Source organism: Sapajus apella, unplaced genomic scaffold (assembly GCF_009761245.1).
Source record: "Sapajus apella isolate SASKATOON/1434 unplaced genomic scaffold, GSC_monkey_1.0 scaffold13, whole genome shotgun sequence".
Lineage (NCBI taxonomy): Eukaryota > Metazoa > Chordata > Mammalia > Primates > Cebidae > Sapajus > Sapajus apella.
In genome coordinates this window covers 1,826,117-1,845,975 of record NW_022436953.1, presented here as the reverse complement: position 1 = coordinate 1,845,975, position 19,859 = coordinate 1,826,117, and the positions used below count along the sequence as shown (strand labels likewise).

Here is a 19,859-nt window from a genome sequence, read left to right as displayed (position 1 = left end):
TGCTATTATGGCAGTTTACTTAATACTTTAATATTTATATCTTAACAACATCTACAGCTCTGTTTCTATCAAAAACGAATATGCTACTGCTTAAAGATACTACTTTATTAAAGTGTTCCACTAAGAATCCCACTGCCCTTCAAATAAACATTAAAGAATTTTTACAGAGTTTTAGAATTAAACTTACTGAAAGGGATTGTATAGGTCAGAATTCACATTCTAGTTTTTCAGAAAAAGACACCGAGAATCCAAGGTTGTAATTTATGTCCATGGTTACACAGATATTAAGTGGCAATGCAAGACTGGAACCTTGGTTACAGTTATAAGGGCTGTGCTCATTCTACTATATTTCTCAAATATTCTGTTTTTATCCTTGGAATTTCAGAGAGAATGACGGCAAGGAGGATTAAGTGTTGTGTGAGTGCCTATGTGTTCTGGGGAAGGAAGGTGGCCACAAATAATGAAGTTTGGCCACCTATACTATTGTGCTTTCCATCAAGGTTGCCCAAAGGTCATCTGAGAGTCATTCACTATCTTATAGAACAAAATTTGATGAATATCTGACAATTAGATACCTCTACTCCTTTCTTCTCCTTTCTTTAATATCTGCCCCAGTCCCATATAGAAAGTTTTGAAAAGAAAAAACCAGAAAGATGTTGAGTGCAAGTAGAGGCAGAGAGCAAGAGGCTTTATGACTTAACCTAAATGAGCAGAGGAGCAATGCGTCCTCTTCATTTCAAAGAATGCCACATTCTGATCAAATACAGAGCACAACTTCACTGACTGGACTTCACCCTCTAGTGGTCAAAATGTGTCACTGCTATATTTCCCAATTTCTAAGCTTACCTCCATAGGGATCTTCAAATCTTATAGCTGAAGCCAGGCACAGTGGCTGACGTAGGCAATCCCAGCACTTTGGGAGGCCAAGGTGTGAGTACTGCCTGAAGCTAGGAGTTCAAGACCAACCTGGGCAACATAGCAAGACCCTGTCACTAAAAAATTAAAATAAGATAAAAACTTAGCTGGGCATGATGGTGCATACCTGTAACCCTAGCTACTTGGAAGGCTGAGGCAGGAAGACTGCTTGAGCCCATGAGTTTGAGGCTGCAATAAACTATGATTATGCCACTGTACACCAGCCTGGGTAACAGAGCAAGACCCAGTCTCAAAACAAGCAAACAGAAAGCTTATAGCTGAAAAGAGCCTTCAAAAACCATTTGGTTGAGGGGTTTATCTAAGACTATTTGAGTGGTAACTAAGACCAGAACCCAAACTAGCAGTTTTACCACGATTATAGCTTTATTATCAGTTTTCCACCAAGTATACGCTCAGGATATATGCTGAGCAAAGTTTAATCAGGAAGTTAATTATGCCGAAGAAATAATCACATAATGCACATCAAATCCAAATATATTATCTACACTAATGCTCATTACCATTAAGGATAAATGATCAGGATGACTTTTCCATCCCATTCCCCAACAAAAATGTGTCTCATACACTGGACAAGACTTCTACTATGACTATTCTTGGCACCAGAGGAAAAAAAAAAAACTTCTAACAATTCCCCCTCACCCAAAAAAAGGTTGTGTTAGGTGAGTAATAAGGAATAACAATTCTTTAAACTGTTAGCTCTATATATTCCGTAAGCTCAAATAAAGGCTGATTTATTTACATTAAGCAAATATATTTTAGAATAACCAATTCTGTATACTCATTTGCAAAGCTATCTTAAGCCAAGACAAAGATTCTTACTTACCTTTCATTTTAAAAAGTCTTTTTAGAGTTTCTACTTAGTTAAGAAAGAACTATTAAACAATGCCCAAGAGAACAATGAGATATTTTTCAAAATCTGCTGCAATGAACCATGTCTAATTATGTTTTCTGTTTCATTACAATTTAGGCCCTACTAGCAAAAGTGAAGTAGTGGTGGAGTAGTGCCATCAGTAGTAGTAGAAGAAGAGAAAGAATAATAATCAGCTACCATTTACTGAGTGCTTACTGTGTGACAGGGATTGTGGTAAATGTTGTATATACATTATAACATTTGGTTCCAAATACAGTACTAAGAGAAAGCTATGATTATCCCAATTTTATATATGAAATCTGAAGCTTAAATACCTGAAGGTCACACAACTTCTAAGTGTTGGTTAGTATTTCAAAGTCCCTGCATTTAGAATTTGCTTAGAATCCATGTAACTGCAAAGCAACCAAAAAGAGTTCAAATACTGCTGCCATAAAAAGAGAAAACCAAGTAAGGTAAGAATGAAAGACCTCTAATGCTTTCATGGCATGCCTATTTCCAATAACCTTCCAGACTTAGAAGTGCTAACAATAATTCACTATTGTCTCTGAAATTTCCTCATTCACCTTGCCTCACCCTCAAAGCCATATGGTAAAGAACCTCACCTGGTGTCAGGAGAGAGCTCCCTCTCTTCTATTCCCCATAAGAATAATCTCTATTCTTCTTCCTACCAACTCCTCCAAGCATTTGAAAATACTGTCCTTCTCTACTTCCCTTCTCCAGAGGCACATTTCAACATGGGACCATCATCCAGTGAAACTGATAACACACTTCTTACACTGACAGAAGCTCAAAGTAGAATGCACAGTAAACTTTCATATCCTGAGTCTAAAACAGAAGAAACCTGTACATCAAATACCAACTGCAAATGGTATTTTCAGATGCAATCTTAAACAGAATATATACAGTGTTTTAATATTAGTCTGCCTTAGTCATTTATATTTATTGCCTCTGCTTCTCTGCCTGCAGCTGGACAAAGAACAAACATTTCATGAAAAAACTGAGTATCAAGACAACAAAAGATACAAAATACATGATTCCAGTAGGATCTTGGAGGTCCCAAAATACATAAACAAACTAGTATGAAAAGGTCTTTCTAATAACATAACACAATTCAAGCCCCCAACTTATTTTACACTCCACTGGCTACAGTCGCCATGCATCAGCACCAACTGATTTCACGCTTTATAGGCTGGGAAACAGTCTGCAGCGTAGTCTCTTTCACACTCCACTGACATGGTAACCCCACAGCTCACCAGCTTAACTGCTCCAAGTTTAATGTTAGCACCTATTAAAAGCAGTCAGATAAAAGCTTTAATGTAACTGAACAACAGCAATATAATATGTAACAGAAAGGTAGAGAGAAAAAGTTTGCTTCCTACTCTGCATATGTAACTGGTGGCAGGGGGCAGGGAGAAAAGAAAAAGACTCCCTCCTAAAACTTCCCTCATTGCACATCTGGAGGTTGGTCTGTTTCTACAGTTATTGGAAATTAGTTCCTCTCCTGGGTCTATTCTGGGTTTAACTGACATCCTATAGTTGACAATAAAGGATCTCAAATAGACAAGGCTTTGGGGGCTTTACCTCAACCTTGACATGCATTAAACCTGATTTTTTTTTCCTCTTTAAAATTCACAGAGAAAAGCTAATAAACCACTGAGTAAATTTTGAAAGTAGAGGCCACCGGACTTAATCTCAGCTAAGTGTCACATATATTATCTCATTTGATCCCAACTACAATACTAAGAGGTAGCTATTATTATCGCAACTTTACAGATGAGAAATCTGAAACTTAAGTTACTAAAGATCACACAGTTTCCAAGTGTTGAATAGGACTTCAAAGTCTCTGTACATAACTACTACACTAGACTAGAACACGTGCCTTCTAAAAATTGTGTTGGGGTAAAAATGCATAGCACAGAATAGTTTAATTTTTAAAATACCAAATCATAATAACAACAAAAATGAATTAATTGTAAATGAGGTAGGGTCTGTCTGTTAGAGACATAGTTACAGCTCTTTATCTATTGCCTTCCTCCTTGGAGCTATACCAGCAAGTGTGAAATGTGTCTGGTGAAAAACTGAAAAACCAAAAGCAAGTTTCAGGCAAAGAAGGCATTAGCAACTTAATAAATTTAAGAGTTTCTCTTCTATGCAGTTTCAAAGTTTACTAATTGGAGTTTCAAGAATAACAAATAATTACAATACAGTAACTTCTTCAAAACAATGTTACTTTAAGGAACAGAATGCCTGTATACAGGGCTACAGAAGGCTTTCAAAAAAGAATCATCTGCTAAAGGGACATGGCTCAGGTATTTAAACAATTTTTATCTAGTATTCTTATGATACAAAGAGAAAGATAATTGTTAAAGATGGGTAAAAACCAGCCGGGCGCGGTGGCTCAAGCCTGTAATCCCAGCACTTTGGGAGGCCGAGGCGGGTGGATCACGAGGTCAAGAGATCGAGACCATCCTGGTCAACACGGTGAAACCCCGTCTCTGCTAAAGCTACAAAAAATTAGCTGGGCATGGTGGCGCGTGCCTGTAATCCCAGCTGCTCAGGAGGCTGAGGCAGGAGAATTGCCTGAACCCAGGAGGCGGAGGTTGCGGTGAGCCGAGATTGCGCCAATGCACTCCAGCCTGGGTAACAAGAGCGAAACTCCGTCTCAAAAAAAATAAAATAAAAAATAAAAAAAAAAGATGGGTAAAAACCAACAATAGGCAATGGCAATTTTTTTTTTAACCATCAAAAAATACTTATTAAGTGCACATATTGTATTGACATCACTGCTGGGGTAGTAGAAATTATAAGGTAGAACTACAAGTAACAATATGGTTTAAAACACATGAGTTAAAAATGAAGCTTCCCCTTAAGATGTCTCTACTTAATTGGAAAGATTTTTTTTAATGTTGTTTTAAGGGAATATATGTCTCTAACTGCCAAATAAAGAGAAAAGCAGTAAATAATAGAAAGCAGAGGAGAAAAATATCACTAACGGCTTGGAATGGGTGAGGAAAATGTCATAAAGTGGGTGGAACTGAGGGTAGGCCTTTAGAACCAGATACTCAAACATAGAATTGACGGGAGACATTACAAGTGGAAAGAACAGACTCAACATGTGAAGAGGCAAAAAGTCAGAAAGTGTTATTTTGGAGAGTTACAGAAACTAGTTGTCTTAGTTCAGGCTGCTATAACAAAGTACCACAGACTGGGTGGCTTAAGCACAACAAAAATTTCTCATAATTCTGATAGCTAGAAGTCCAAGGTCAGGGTGCCAGCATGGCCTGGTTCTGGAGCAGGCCCTCTTCTAGGTTGCAGTAGGTTGAGAATAGATGTGTATATGTATATGTATATGCATATATATATGTACATGTATATGTATATGCATATGCATATGCATATGTTATCTCATATAGCAGAAAGAGAGCAAGCTAGCTCCCTGGCTGCTGCTTGTTTTTTGTTTGTTTGTTTTGTTTTTTTGAGATGGAGTTTTTGCTCTTATTGCCCAGACTGGAGTGCAATGGTGTACTCTTAGCTCACCGCAACCTCTGCCTCCTGGGTTCAAGTGATTCTCCTGCCTCAGCCTCCCAAGCAGCTGGGATTACAGACATGCGCCACCATGCTGGATAACTTTTTGTATTTAGTAGGGACAGGGTTTCACCACATTGGTCAGGCTGGTTTCCAACTCCTGACCTCAGGTGAGCCACCCGCCTCGGCCTCCCAAAGTGCTGGAATTACAGGGGTGAGTCACCATACCTGGCCCCTGGCTTCTTCTTACAAGGGTAGTCATCTCATTCATGAGGGCTCCACCCTGATGACTAAATTACATCTGGAAGGCCCCACCTCCAAATACCATCACACTGGGGACTAGATTTCAACATATGAGTTTAGGGAGAACACAAACATTCAGTCCCCAGTACTAGTCTGGGCTATAGCCAAAGGTTCATTGTAGCAAAGCTATTTACTTTGTATAACTATTTTCATACTGAAAGAAAGAATTGAACCATAACTTGCCCACATTAAATTCTACTCCACAACCCAAATAATATCCGTAAATTCCTGCCTTCATGTCTGACAATGTTTGCTGTAGAAACAGTAACAGCTGATAGTATATGTATCAAATCAATCAAATAAACAACAAGATACACATTCATCTGAGATGAATGGCATAGCCATTGTGGATCTAGATATGGTAACTGGCCTTACTACTACAATAATTCTTGGAAAAGATAGGCCGTATCCCCATTACCCATACCTTTCCAGTTTCATTTCCTGGTATGACGTGATATTTCTAGTCTCCTCAGAAGTTTTAATTCCATCCAACCCATGCTTTCATCAATAGAATATATAAACTTACAGGGTTTCTTGTTATTTGTATTTTTGAAAAAGTCTCACTCTGGCACCCAGGCTGGAGCGCACTGGTGCAATCACAGCTCACTGCAACCTCTGCCTCCCTGGCTCAAGCTATTCTCATGCCTCAGCCTCCCAAATAGCTGGGATTACAGGCATACCCCACCATGGCCAGCTAATTTTTTGTATTTATAGTAGAGATGGGGTTTCCCTGTGTTGGCCAGGCTGGTCTTGAACTCCGGGTCTCAAGTCATCTGCCCACCTGGGCCTCCCAAAGTGCTGGGATTACAGGGGTGAGCTGCCACACCCAGCCAAACTTACAGTTTAGACAGAATGAATAACACCTTAAAAGGAAAGGTGAAATACAGTATTTCCACCCCACCCTCTAGCTATTTGTTTCAGAGCTGTATTAGCAGAACCCAACAACTAAAACACCTTCCATTCAAACTGCCCACAAAACTTAGAAGCTGCTCTGCTCGTCTCACTTCTTCCCCTCCCCATCTTCTCTGTAACTTACACACAACCACCTCACTCTGCTGTCCACTTTCCCCTACTGCTGCCCAACAATTCACAGGCTGTCACAGATTGTCAGCACTGCGTTTGGGGACTTGAGAAGTACTCTTGTGGGACAGCACGGTGTGTTAGTACAGCATTTTCCCAGATACAATGTCACTCTTTATAGCCAGCTGCAAATTAGTTTCTTCTTAAAAAAAAAAATAATACTCCTAATAAGACAGGTACAAGGAGATTTCAAATAACCAAGATTAAAACTCATTTTGATTTGCTCTGAGACCAAGGCCTTTTCAGTCATGCACAATGAAATCCTACGCTTCTACTCACATGAGCTATGCAAAACATCTAGAAATACCTAAGACTGTTTTCTGATGCTAACAAAAGCAAAAAGACTAAGAAAAAACCCAATCTAAGGATAATCTTGTTCGTCTCTTTTTTCTGTGCCTAGAGTTCCTCATCCCTGGATTCTATTTGAGACTACGTAGTTTAAACTCAGCTCTCAACATCAACATTTATTTCTCACTGTGTTTAGCTGTGCAAAACCATTTAAGAGAAAATTCGGCAAATCACCAGTATTGTGTCATAATTTCCATCCAAGTTTTGCAATGTGCGTCAGCAGCACATGAGTATATTTATCTTCTGACAATTGCTGTGACCAACCCTCTGGTTACCATTAAAGCTATCACCCTACGCATTGGCTGGCCCATTGTCACTGGCTACACAGGAGAGTCAGAAGCTGAAATGTACTCAAAAGATCATCAGAGGATGTGAGTAAGAAAACCTCACAAAACAGTAGGTTTTATCAACCTACTAAATCTTCCTTGAAAAAAAAATTTTAACTGACAATAAATACTTATAGGGTAATATTTAAACATTAAAACCAGTTACCTTTTTTCATTTCTAAGTTATTTAACAACACTTTTCATTCTGTTTTATAATACTTCACTATTTAAATGACCACCTATTCTTCCTGAATCAGTTAATCAAACCCTTGAGATAACACTTCATCTCTGCTGCTTACTATATAACTAGGGAAGCCAGAGCTTAAGAAGGATGTTAACTCTCACTGTTACAGTGGAAAGAGACAGGGCAAAGCTAGTACTCCAACTTTGAAAACTAATCCCAATATTTAAACAGCACCTGTTCTCTCTACTACAAACAATAAAATTAAAACAGACAGTAAACAGAAGTAAGAAAATCTTCAAAAGACCCTACATCTTTCAGGAAACTGCCATTTTCAAACTCGTTTTACATGACAGTTACAAAATAAAATGACACTGTAAAAACAAAATACAAGCAAACAAATCTTTAAACAGACAATATTTCTATAAAATATGCATAATAAAGGCAACTTACCATATAAGTGACATTTTATTTTCTTAATAACAAAACTCTACAACATGCAGATACACTGTGTCTGAAGGCAAATTGTACAAAAGTTCCTTTCTAACCGACAGCAGCCTCACCTAAAAAACAGTAATAATAAAAGTTATTTTTATACAGTTATTTCTTTGACACCTGTCTAGGCACTTAACTTTCATTATTTCACTTGGTAAATACTAAGAGTTTAACACAGTGATTTGCCACAGAATGTGCAATGAAGACACACATATAAAAACACTTTTAGAAGCTCATCAACCAAACAGAATAAGGAAAAGGAATCTTCTGTCATTCTTAGACCTGTGGATAGGAAAGTATAACTGTCAACAACAACAAAAAAGGCACAAAATAACAAAAATCACAAAAAGAGACCAGGCATGGTGGCTCACGCCTATAATCCAGCACTTTGGGAAGCCAAGACAGACAGACCACTGGAGCTCAGGTTTTCGACACCAACCTGGACAACATGGCAAAACCCCATCTCTACAAAAAAATACAAAAATCAGCTAAGCATGGTAGCATGCAATTGTACTCCCAGCTATTCAAGAGGCTGAGTTGGAAGCATCACTTGAGCCCAGAAGGTCAAGGCTGCAGTGAGCTGTGATCGCACCACTGCACTCCAAACTGGGTGACACAATGAGATCCTATCTCAAACATGCACACACACACAGATATAGAGACAAACATATACAGATGTTCAACTTATAATCATTACTACAGTTTTACCGCATGGGATAGGTTACAGAACATGATGGATACTCAGTAAGTATATGCTGGCTGGCTGACAGGCTAGCCGAATGGTGGATGGATTAAAAAATAAAACCTCATCAGTTAGCAAAGAAATGCAATCTAAACATACTTTGTTTTGCTATAAAAATGGCAAATATTAAAAAAAAAAAAAAGCTCTATTTTGCTGAAAATCAACAGATAGGGCTCAAACACACTGGCAGTGGAGGTACACATTTTACTAATACGGAAAGCTGTGAACACTATGTTTCAGAAACTTGGGTGTGTCAAAAGCCTTTGACAAGGCAATTCTCCTTTGATTAATTTATCATAAGGAATAACTGGACTTCTACAAGGATACTTACTTATTCCAGAACTGTTTATAGCAGTAAAAAAAAAATTTTTTTTTTAATCATATTTGGGCTCTGGGTACATGTGCATGTCTTGCATCCTGCAGGATTGTTGCATAGGCACATACATGCCATGGTGGTTTGCTGTCTCCATTGCCCCACCCCCATTGCCTGCGTCAAGCATTTCTCCCTGTGTTATCCCCTCCTATCCTCCCTGCCCACACACCCCCCCGCTGACCCTCCCTTCCCTTCCACATCCCCCCACCTAGCCCCGTGAGTGTTGTTCCCTTCCCTGTGCCCAAGTATTCTCATTGTTCATCACTCGCCTATGAGCGAAAACGTGGTGTTTGGTTTTCTGTTGTCAGTTTGCTGAGAATGATGGTTTCTAGATTCATCCATGTCTCTACAAAGGACACAAACTCATCGTTTTTTAAGGCTGCATGGTATTCCACGGCGTGTATGTGCCACATTTTTTTGGTCCAGTCTATCATGAATGGGCATTTGGTTGGTTCCAGGTCTTTGCTATCGTAAACACTGCCGCAATAAACATACATGTACATGTGTCTTTATGACAGAACAATTTATAATCTTTTGGGTATACACCCAGTAATGGATTGCTACACTGTCTTCCACAATGGTTGAACTAATTTACACTCCCACCAACAGTGTAAAAGTGTTCCTTTTTCTCCACATCCTCTCCAGCATCTGTTGTCTCCAGATTTTTTAACGATCACCATTCTAAGTGAGATGGTATCTCAATGTGGTTTTGATTTGTATTTCTCTAATGACCAGTGATGATGAGATTTTTTTCATATGTTTTTCACCACAGATTTGTCTTCTTTTGAAAAATGTCTCTTCATATCCTTCACCCTCTTTTGGATGGGTTTTTTTTTCCTGTAAACCTGCTTTAGCTCTTTGCAGATTCTGGATACTTTGTCTGATGGGTAGAATATGAAAATTCTTTCCCATTCTGTTGGTTGCCTGTTTAGTCTAATGATTGTTTCTTTTGCTGTGCAGAAGCTCTTAAGTTTAATTAGGTCCCATTTGTCTATTTTGGCTTTTGTTGCCATTGCTTTTGATGTTTTAGTCATGAAGTCCTTGCCTGTGCCTATGTCCTCAATGGTGTGCCTAGGTTTTCTTCTAGGGTTTTTATACTGTTAGTTCTTATGTTTAAATCTTTAATCCATCTGGAGTTAATTTTTGTATAAGGTATAAGGAAGGGGTCCAGTTTCAGTTTCCTGCACATGGCTAGCCAGTTTTCCCAACATCATTTATTAATCAGGGAATCCTTTCCCCATTGCAGGTTTGTCAAGATCAGATGGTTGTGGATCTGTGGCGTTGCCTCCGAGGCCTCTGTTCTGTTCCATTGGTCGATATCTCGGTTTTGGTACCAGTACCACACACGCTGTTCTGATTACTGTAGCCTTATGGTATAGTTTGAAGTCCAGAAGTGTGATGCCTCCAGCTTTGTTCTTTTTGCGTACAATTGTCTTGGCTATGTGGGCTCTCTTTTTGGTTCCATATGAAGTTTAAAGTGGTTTTTTCCGGTTCTGTGAAGGAGGTCACTGGTAGCTTCATGGGGATAGCACTGAATCTATAAATTACTTTGGGCAGTATGGCCATTTTCACAATATTGGTTCTTCCTAACCATGAGCATGGAATGTTTTTCCATCTGTTTGTGTCCTCTCTTATTTCCTTGATCAGTGGTTTGTAGTTCTCCTTAAAGAGCTCTTTTACTTCCTTTCTTAGTTGTATTCCTAGGTATTTTATTCTCTTTGTAGTAATTGTAAATGGGAGTTCGCTCATGATTTGGCTCTCTGTCTCTTATTGGTGTATAGGAATGCTTGTGGTTTCTGCACATTGATTTTGTATCCTGAGACTTTGCCAAAGTTGCTTATCAGCTTAAGGAAGTTTTGGGCTGAGATGATGGGGTCTTCTAAATATACAATCATATAATCTGCAAATAGGAACAATTTGACTTCGTCTTTTCCTAATTGAATGCCCTTTGTTTCTTTTTCTTGCCTAATTGCTCTGGCTAGAACATCCAATACTATATTGAATAGGAGTGGTGAGAGAGGGCATCCTTGTCTAGTGCCAGTTTTTAAAGAAAATGCTTCTAATTTTTGCCCATTCAGTATGATACTGGCTGTGGGTTTGCTGTAAATAGCTTTTATTGTTTTCAGATATGTTCCGTCGACACCTAGTTTATTGACAGTTTTTAGCATAAAGGCTGTTGAATTTTGTTGAAGGCCTTCTCTGCATCTATTGAGATAATTATGTGGTTTTTGTCTTTGGTTCTGCTTATGTGATGAATTACGTTTATAGATTTGCCTATGTTGAACCAGCCTTGCGTTCCCCATTTGAAGCCTACTTGATCGTGGTGGATAAGCTTTTTGAAGTGCTGTTGGATTTGGTTTGCCAGTATTTTGTTTTTTTTTTTTGCATTAATGTTGATCATGGATATTGGCCTGTAGTTTTCTTTTTCAGTTGTGTCTCTGCCAGATTTTGTTACCAGGATGATGTTGGTCTCATAGAAACAGATAAGGAGGATTCCCTCTTTGTGTATTGTTTGGAATAGTTTCAACAGGAATGGTACCAGCTCCTCTTTGTATGTCTCATATAATTCAGCTGTGAACCCAACTGGACCTGGACTTTTTTTCATCAGTAGGCTATTAATTGCTTCCTAGACTTCAGACCTTGTTAACTGGTCTATTCAGGGCTTCAACTTCTTCTTGGCTTAGTCTTGGGAGTGTACAAGTGTCCAGGAATTTATCCATTTCTTCCAGACTTACTGCTTTATTTGCATAGAGTTGTTTGTAGTCATCTCTGATGGTGGTTTGTATTTCCGAGGAATCGGTGGTGATCTCCCCTTTATCATTTTTTATTGCATCTTTTCGATTCTTCTCTCTTTTCTTTTTTATTAGTCTAGCTAGCAATCTATTGTGTTGATCTTTCCAAAAACCAGCTCCTGGATATATTGATTTTTTTGAAGGTTTTTTGTGTCTCTATCTCTTTCATGTCTGCTCTGATCTTAGTTATTTCTTGTCTTCTGCTAGGTTTTGAGTTTTTTTGATCTTGCTCCTCTAGCTCTTTCAATTTTGACAACAGGGTGCTGATTTTGGATCTTGTTTCTCATGTGGGCATTTATTGCTATAAATTTCCCTCTAGACACTGCTTTAAATGTGTCCCATAGGATCTGGTATGTTGTGTCTTCATTCTCTTTGGTTTCAAAGAACATTTTTATTTCTGCCTTCATTTCATTGTTTATCCTTTCGTCATTCAGGAGCAAGTTGTTCAGTTTCCATGTGATTGTGCGGTTTTGAGTGCTTTTCTTAATCCTGAGTTCTAATTTGATTGCGCTGTTGTCTGAGAGACTGTTTGTTATGATTTCCGTTCTTTTGCATTTGCTGAGGAGTGATTTACTTCCAATTATGTGGTCAATTCTAGAGTAAGTGCAATGTGGTGCTGAAAAGAATGTGTACTCTGTGGATTTGGGGTGGAGTGTCCTGTAAATGTCTATTAGGTCCACTTGGTACAAACTTGTGTTCAAGTCCTGGATATCCTTGTTGACTTTTTGTCTGGTTGATCTGTCCAATATTGTCAGTGGAGTGTTAAAGTCTCCCACTATTACTGTGCAGGAGTCTGTCTCTTTGTAGGTCATGAAGAACTTGCTTTATGTATCTGGGTGCTCCTGCATTGGGTGCATATATATTTAGGATAGTTAGCTCTTCTTGTTGCATTGATTCTTTTACCAGGTAATGCCCTCCTTTGTCTCTTTTGATCTTTGCTGGTTTAAAGTCCGTTTTATCAGAGACTAGGATTGCTACCCCGGGTTTTTTTTGTTTGTTTTGTTTTGTTTTGCTCTCCACTAGCTTAGTAAATCTTCTTCCATCCCTTTGAGTCTATGTGAGTCTTTGCATGTGAGATGGGTCTCCTGAATACAGCACACCGATGGTTCTTGACTTTTTATCCAGTTCGCCAGTCTGTGTCTTTTGAATGGGGCATTTAGGCAATTTACATTCAACGTTAATATTGTTACGTTTGAATTTGATCCTTCCATTTTCTTTTTTTTTTTTGCACCATAATTTGTGAGTTTATTTCTTCCAACTAAGAAACAGAGGCAAGAAAGAGGGAGTACCCCCAAGTGAAGGGCTCTAGGATTCAGGGACCACCAGCCAGCTCAAGTTGGATTTCAGCAGTTGGGGCTGCCTGGGGCGTGCGAAGCTGCTGTGTGAGCAAAACGCTGCCGTGAAGACATTCCAGGCGGCTTCCAGGAAGCGGCTGTATGTGCTGACACGCATGTGGACAGGCAGTCTGGCTGGCCACCTCTCAAGACTGGTGTTTCCTAGAGCTTTCCATTGGCAAACACTGCCTCCTGGAACTGAGGGACAAAGGTTTTGAAATAAGCCTTTGCTCTTTTGGCCATTTCATTTCCATCCCATCTGGGGCTGTACGGATAATTTTTTTGGGCCTGGGAGTAAAGCTGTCCACTGTTGGTAAAGTGATAGACAGACTGAAATGTGAGCGTTGGCTGGTCTCGAGGAAAAAACAGAGGCAGGTCAATGTGTACAAGAAAACAAAAATCTTTCCACATCAGCAGCAGAGTGAGTTTTGTAAAGCCTTCTGCATCATATTCCACGACACCTGTGCCAAAGTGACTGAGGAAAGCAGCAATATACTCTCTTCTTTTGTGATATCCTTGAATCACGTACTGCACCTTGTTGGTGAGCAGGTGGCATACTTGAGGAACGTAATCAATGAGACATCCTCCTCCTGGAAAGGCTGGGATATGAAGAGCTGAGGAGCCTCCAAGTGCATGCTCAATTCAAGGTGACAAGTACAGCTTGGGGTATACCTGGGTGGCTTCAGTGTCCTCGAAACTAACAGAGAGGAGGGCCACATCTTCGCCAGGGTCTTCATTTACATCCTTGAGGAGATATGTGGGGATATTGCTGAAATCCACTGGCAACTTCAAAAGAAAACGAGCTGAAAATTCACCAGTCCAGTTGTTTTTTTTCCCAGCATAAATTTCCATGTTCTCTCCATATTGTGGCTCTTCCAGTAATGTCTGGTATTCAAACATGAGGCGGGAGCTCTCCCGGAGGCGGCTACATTGGAACTGGTGATACTGTTGCACAAGTTCCTTCACCACAAGTAAGAGACATTCAGGATTTGAAGGATTCCAGGAGGCAAGATTCTGCAAAGCTGAGGGGTCTGGCAGGAATTCAGCATCCTCTCCAAAGATAAAATCAGGAGGCAACTCTGGGTATTGGGCATTGAAAATGATATCCCATTTTAATGTCTCTCCAGCATATGGTATGTGCAATTTAAATCGGTCACAGTTGGGCCCAGGAGTCAATGATGTGCAGCCAGATTTCAAGTCAGTTATCCTCAAACAGTTTGTAGCATCCAGTCCCACTTTTCCATTCCGGACCACGCTAGATATGAAAGGGGAGAGCATTGGAGAAATTCGGTTCAAGGCCACTTCTGGGGACATTTTAACTTGACTTGTAAATTACCACTGGAATTTAGTCCGATCGGTAACCAGCGACTACGTGGGGTACAGGTACCCGAGCGCGCCCCCGACCCGATCCTTCCATTTTCTTACTGGCTTGTTGTTTTGCCCGTTAGTTGATGTGGCTCCTTCATTGCGTCATTGTTCTTTACCATTTGGTGCATTTTTGTAGGGGCTGGTACTGGTTGTTCTGTTCCCTGCTTAGTACTTCCTTCAGTAGCTCTTGTAAGGCAGGTCTTATAGCGACAAAATCTCTCAGCAATTGTGTAAGGCCAGCTGCCTCACAGAGGGTTAAACAGATACATCCATCTCTCTCCGCACCTAATAACTGCATCATCACCCAAGCTCATTATCTAGCCTTGCCGCACAGCTTCCCCGCACCCGCCTCCGCATACCAGACCCAAGCCCACATTCAGCACTAAATTATGCATTCAACCCCCAACCTGCTGTTAATAAACACTACAAGAAAATTTTTTTTAAAAAAGCCCCATCAGACCCTGCCCGGTAGCAGTCTGCTCTGCATGCCCCCGGAAGGCCCGCTTACCCAAGGTCCCGCCTGTCTACCCATAACCACCAGCTCCAAGCATTTTCTGCTTCTTAATAGCCAATAGGATTGCCTTCACTTTGTTTCCCCAACAGCCAATCAAAACCCACTTACCCAAAGTCCCACCTGCCTACCAATAGCAACTAGTTTCAAGCACTTCCTGCTTCCTAACAGCCAATAAAATTGCCTTTGCTTTGTTTCCCCAATAGCCAATCAATTGCCTTCCCTTCCCATAAAACTCCATGACCTAAACAGCCATGCGTGACTTCTTTAGCCCCTTCCTAGACCACAGAACCTCACCTGGAAGCTGAATAAATTGGCTTCTCATTTTCTTATACTTGCCTCAGTTTCCTCATTTTACATCAGCAAGAAACCTTACAAATTGCTTGTCCATAAAGGATTTTATTTCTCCTTCACTTATAAAGCTTAGTTTGGCCAGATATGAAATTCTGGGTTGAAATTTCTTTTCTTTAAGAATGTTGAATATGGGCCCCCACTCCCTTCTAGCTTGCAGAGTTTCTGCTGAGAGGTCCGCTGTGAGTCTGATGATCTTTCCTTTGTGGATAACTCAACCTTTCTCTCTGGCTGCTCTTAGGATTTTTTCCTTCATTTCAACCCTGGTGAATCTGACAACTATGTGCCTTGGGGTTGCTCTTCTTGAGGAGTATCTTTGTGGTGTTCTCTGTATTTCCTGGATTTGAACGTTGGCCTGCCTTTTTAGGTTGGGAAAGTTGTCTTGGATAATATCTTGAAGAGTGTTTTCCAACCTGGATTCATTCTCCCCTTCACATTCAGGTATGGCAATCAAACATAGATTAGGTTTTTTCACATAATCCCATAGTTCTTGGAGACTTTGTTCATTTCTTTTCACTCTTTTTTCTCTTTTCTTATTTTCTCGTTTTATTTCATTGATCTGATCTTCTATCTCTGATATCCTTTCTTCTGCTTGATCAATTCGGCTGTTGAAACTTGTGTATGCCTTGCAAAGTTCTCATGCTGTGTTTCTCAGCTCCATCAAGTTGTTTATGTTCTTCTCTAAGCTGGTTATTCTAGTTAGCATTTCGTCTAACATTTTTTCAATGTTCTTAGTTTCTTTGCATTGGCTTAGAACATGGTCTTTTACCCCAGAGAAGTTTATTATTAACCACCTTCTGAAGCCTGCTTCTGTCAATTCATCAGATTCATTCTGTCTTTTCTTGTTCCGTTGATGCTGAGGAGTTGTGATCCCCTGGGAGAAGAGGTGTTCTGTTCTTTGATGGTTTCATCCTTTTTTGTGCTGGTTTTTTCTCATCTTCATGGATTTATTGCCCTTTAATCTTTGAAGTTGGTAATTTCAGGAGGAGTCTCTGAGTGGACTTTTTTTCTATTGAAGTGGGAGCTGTATCTCTTTTAGCTTGTAGAAGGGCACTGCTGGGCTCTCTAGGATTCAGGCAGGTTGCTGGGTGGGTGGTCCTTCCCTGGAGTTTGTTTGCAGGTGAGATTGGCCCCACCTTCCCAATAGTGTCTCTCCCAGAGCTGGAGCTTCCTGGTTGGGGTCAAGCTGGTATATTTGCTGCCAAGCTCTCTAGTGAGGGCTTCAGTTTGACTTCTGTGGAGGTGTGGTCTGCCAGTCCTTATGGTCTGTTTCCCTGCTTTCAACTCTGCCTCCCTCTGTGGGACAGTCTGTCTCACTGGCATTAGTCCAAACTCCCACCCAGGTCCCTGCAACTACTTGCCACTGGCAGTAACCACTGCTCAGATTTGCATCAACTACCCATAGCACCCCACCGTCTGGCAGGGCTCTTGTGGGCCATGGGTTGCAAGAGGGATAAGGTAAGCACAGAATCCGAATTAGAGCACCAAGTGGGTTAAGTCCCCTGACCCTCTGAGCAGGCTGCACATTTCAGGTGGGAATGGGCCCCCCTCCCCCATCCCATCTTGATTTGGCCCCCTGGGCAGCTCTCGCCCTTCGGCTCCTTTCCTGGGCCTATTTTCAGAGCCCTATCAGTCCCAGAGAAATGAACCCGGCACCTCGTTTGGAATCGTGAAGTCCTCTAGCCCTCTGCATCTCATTCACTGGGAGCTGCATTCCAGTGCTGGCTTCTCTTGGCCATCTTGGCACCTTACCCGTAGTAATAAATTTTAAACAATTTTAATGTCCATCCGCATCAGCCAGGTTATATAAATTATGGTACATCCACACTGTAGACATACAAAGAAAGATCTACAAAACATATTATTGAGCTGGAAAAAAAAAAATGGAGACTTTATCAAGGAGTTAAATATGAAGAAAACTTTAAAACATTCCTGAAAGACACAAAAGTAGATCTGACAAATGGAAAGATATTCTTTGTTCTTGGACAGAAATCTCAGCACAAACCAACAGCATTAAAATGTCAGTTTTCCATATGTTAATTTATAAACTTAACATAAACCCAATAAAAATACACAGAAGCTTTTTTATTAAGACAGACAAGCTGATACTAAAGTTCAACAGAAAAATAAATATGCAAGAATTGTCAAGAAAACATTAAAAATAATAAAAGATAGCCCTTGACATACTATCAAGCCTCTGTAATTGAAACTGTGTGATAATGGTACAGAAAGTCTAGAAATAAACCAAATGAAAATTTCATATATGATAAAGATAGAGTATCAAAGAACTCACTGGGGCATAAGAGAAACAAATATTAAAACTATACTGAGATACTGTTTCTTATCTATCAAGTTGGCAAAAATTAAAAAGTATGCCAACACACTCTGATGAAGAGGTTGTGGGGAAACTGACCCTCTCATACACTGCTGATGGGAATTCAAATTCGTACAACCCCTGCAGAAAAGGATTTAGCAATATTTAAGAAAACTACATACACTTTTAACTTTTGGTCCAATAATTCCATTTTAAAAATTTATCCCCAAATACACCTTCAACATACCAAAATACAAATGGACAAGGTTGCAGTACTTTTTGTAAATTCCAAATATTAGAAACAGCACAAGAGTACGAAAGAGTTATCTATAGTATGCTACCTTTTGTGTAAGAATGAAAGAAAAATAAGAAAATATACATCTATCTCCTCAATCCTGAGGGAAAAAAACACATGAAGGATAACTGGAAGAATCATGAAATTGGTAACCTACAGAGGACAGGTTAGAGCGAGGACAGAAGGAATGGGTGACAGTGCCCTGAGTATATACTTTTTTTGTAGAGTTCTGACTTTTGTAAATATGTTGATGTTTCACATACCGAAGAATAAATAAGATCAATTAGGATTGAGTAAAAAAGAATACAAATAGGAATAAATGAAGCAAACTGTATTTCAAATGAGTAACATAACCCCAGGGAGAAAGGAAAGAATGTTAGAGAAGGAAAATTAATCCAAGTAACTTTTGAACATGGTTTTAGATTAGCACAGTCTAACAGAAATATAATGAAGCCACATATCTAATTTAACATTTTCTAGTAGCCACATTAAAGTGAAATTAATTTTATTAACATATTTTATCTAATACATCTAAAAATATTTTGACACATAACAAAAATTATGATTAAAATATCAATGAGATAGTTCCTATTTATTTTGTAGTCACTTTTCAAATCCAATGTACATTTTACATCTGCAACACATCTCTATTCATGTGGCTGATAGCTACGCTATTATTACACAGTACAGATTTAGATTAAATGCCCTTGGCTAAAGTGAAAAAAAACTATAAACAAACATTGAATTCTACTTACTAGGTGTCTTTTAAATGGTGGTATGAGTTAACAATTCTTAAACTATTTTCTTATATTCTAGAATTGATCTGAGAAGCAAAAATATGAGTAATAGGGCCACGTTTCTCACTGTTAGAAAACAGAGCTACAAATATGGAATGAAGGAAAGGACAGAATAAACCCTGTAGTGTTGAGTCAGAGTCTAAGGTATCTGTATAAACTCACTGCTTTTAATAAAGATGTACTAGTATGTGCACACATATGCACAAACACACACACTTCCTCCTCTCACATATATCTATTTCCTAGATATCTGCTGAGAAGCCCTAGAAGCAATAACAGTTGCAACCAAGAAAGACATCTACAGTCCAGACTGTGGCTTCATTCTCTATGAAAAGGAACCAGGGCTCCAAGAGGAAATTCCTTATTCCAAGGCTGGGGCTGGGAAAGTGCAAGATGAGCCTAGAGTATGTGCTCAAAGAACGACAGGAGCATGTCAAAAGAATCGAAGGGGCTCCCACTGGCCAAGTCAGGCACAGTGTCAAAATAAACAAAGTGCTATTATAAATAAGCGTAGAGGGAATAACGGAGTTAGAATATGACCACTTAGGAAACATTATGAAAATTAGGCAGAAATCACCAATGGATATTGAAATTAGTGAGCAAAAGTTCAAGGTGTAACAAGATGTTTATAACAAATGGATACTAAAATTAGTGAGTGAAAGTTCAAGTAGTGACAGGATATTTACCAAGTCTCTGTATTTTTTCACAAGATACTTTAAAATTACAATGGGACTGTCAATGTGAATTACAAAGAAATACAATGCCACTAAGCTATACACTTAAAAATGGTTCAAATAACTGGGCCAGGTGGCTTAAGCCTGTAATCCCTCAGGCCTGTAATCCCAGCACTTTGGGAGGCAGGCGGATCACGAGGTCAAGAGATCAAGACCATCCTGGCCAACATGGTGAAACCCCCT

At 39.6% G+C, this 19,859-nt stretch overlaps 1 protein-coding gene and 1 pseudogene across 12 annotated transcripts in view; both read right to left on the bottom strand.

Annotated features, from left to right (window-relative positions):
• Window positions 1-19,859, bottom strand: part of R3HCC1L (R3H domain and coiled-coil containing 1 like) — a 99,110-nt gene that overhangs the window by 61,325 nt on the left and 17,926 nt on the right. For all 11 annotated transcript variants that reach the window (XM_032281225.1, XM_032281226.1, XM_032281233.1 and 8 more), the window contains one exon: window positions 8,024-8,133. The gene's annotated coding sequence lies outside the window, so the exon portion shown is untranslated. The remainder of the gene's footprint in view (window positions 1-8,023; window positions 8,134-19,859) is intronic.
• On the bottom strand, window positions 13,188-14,705 carry LOC116553757 (annotated as a pseudogene). The gene has a single exon (XR_004269894.1). The product of XR_004269894.1 is annotated as a BRISC and BRCA1-A complex member 2-like (transcript).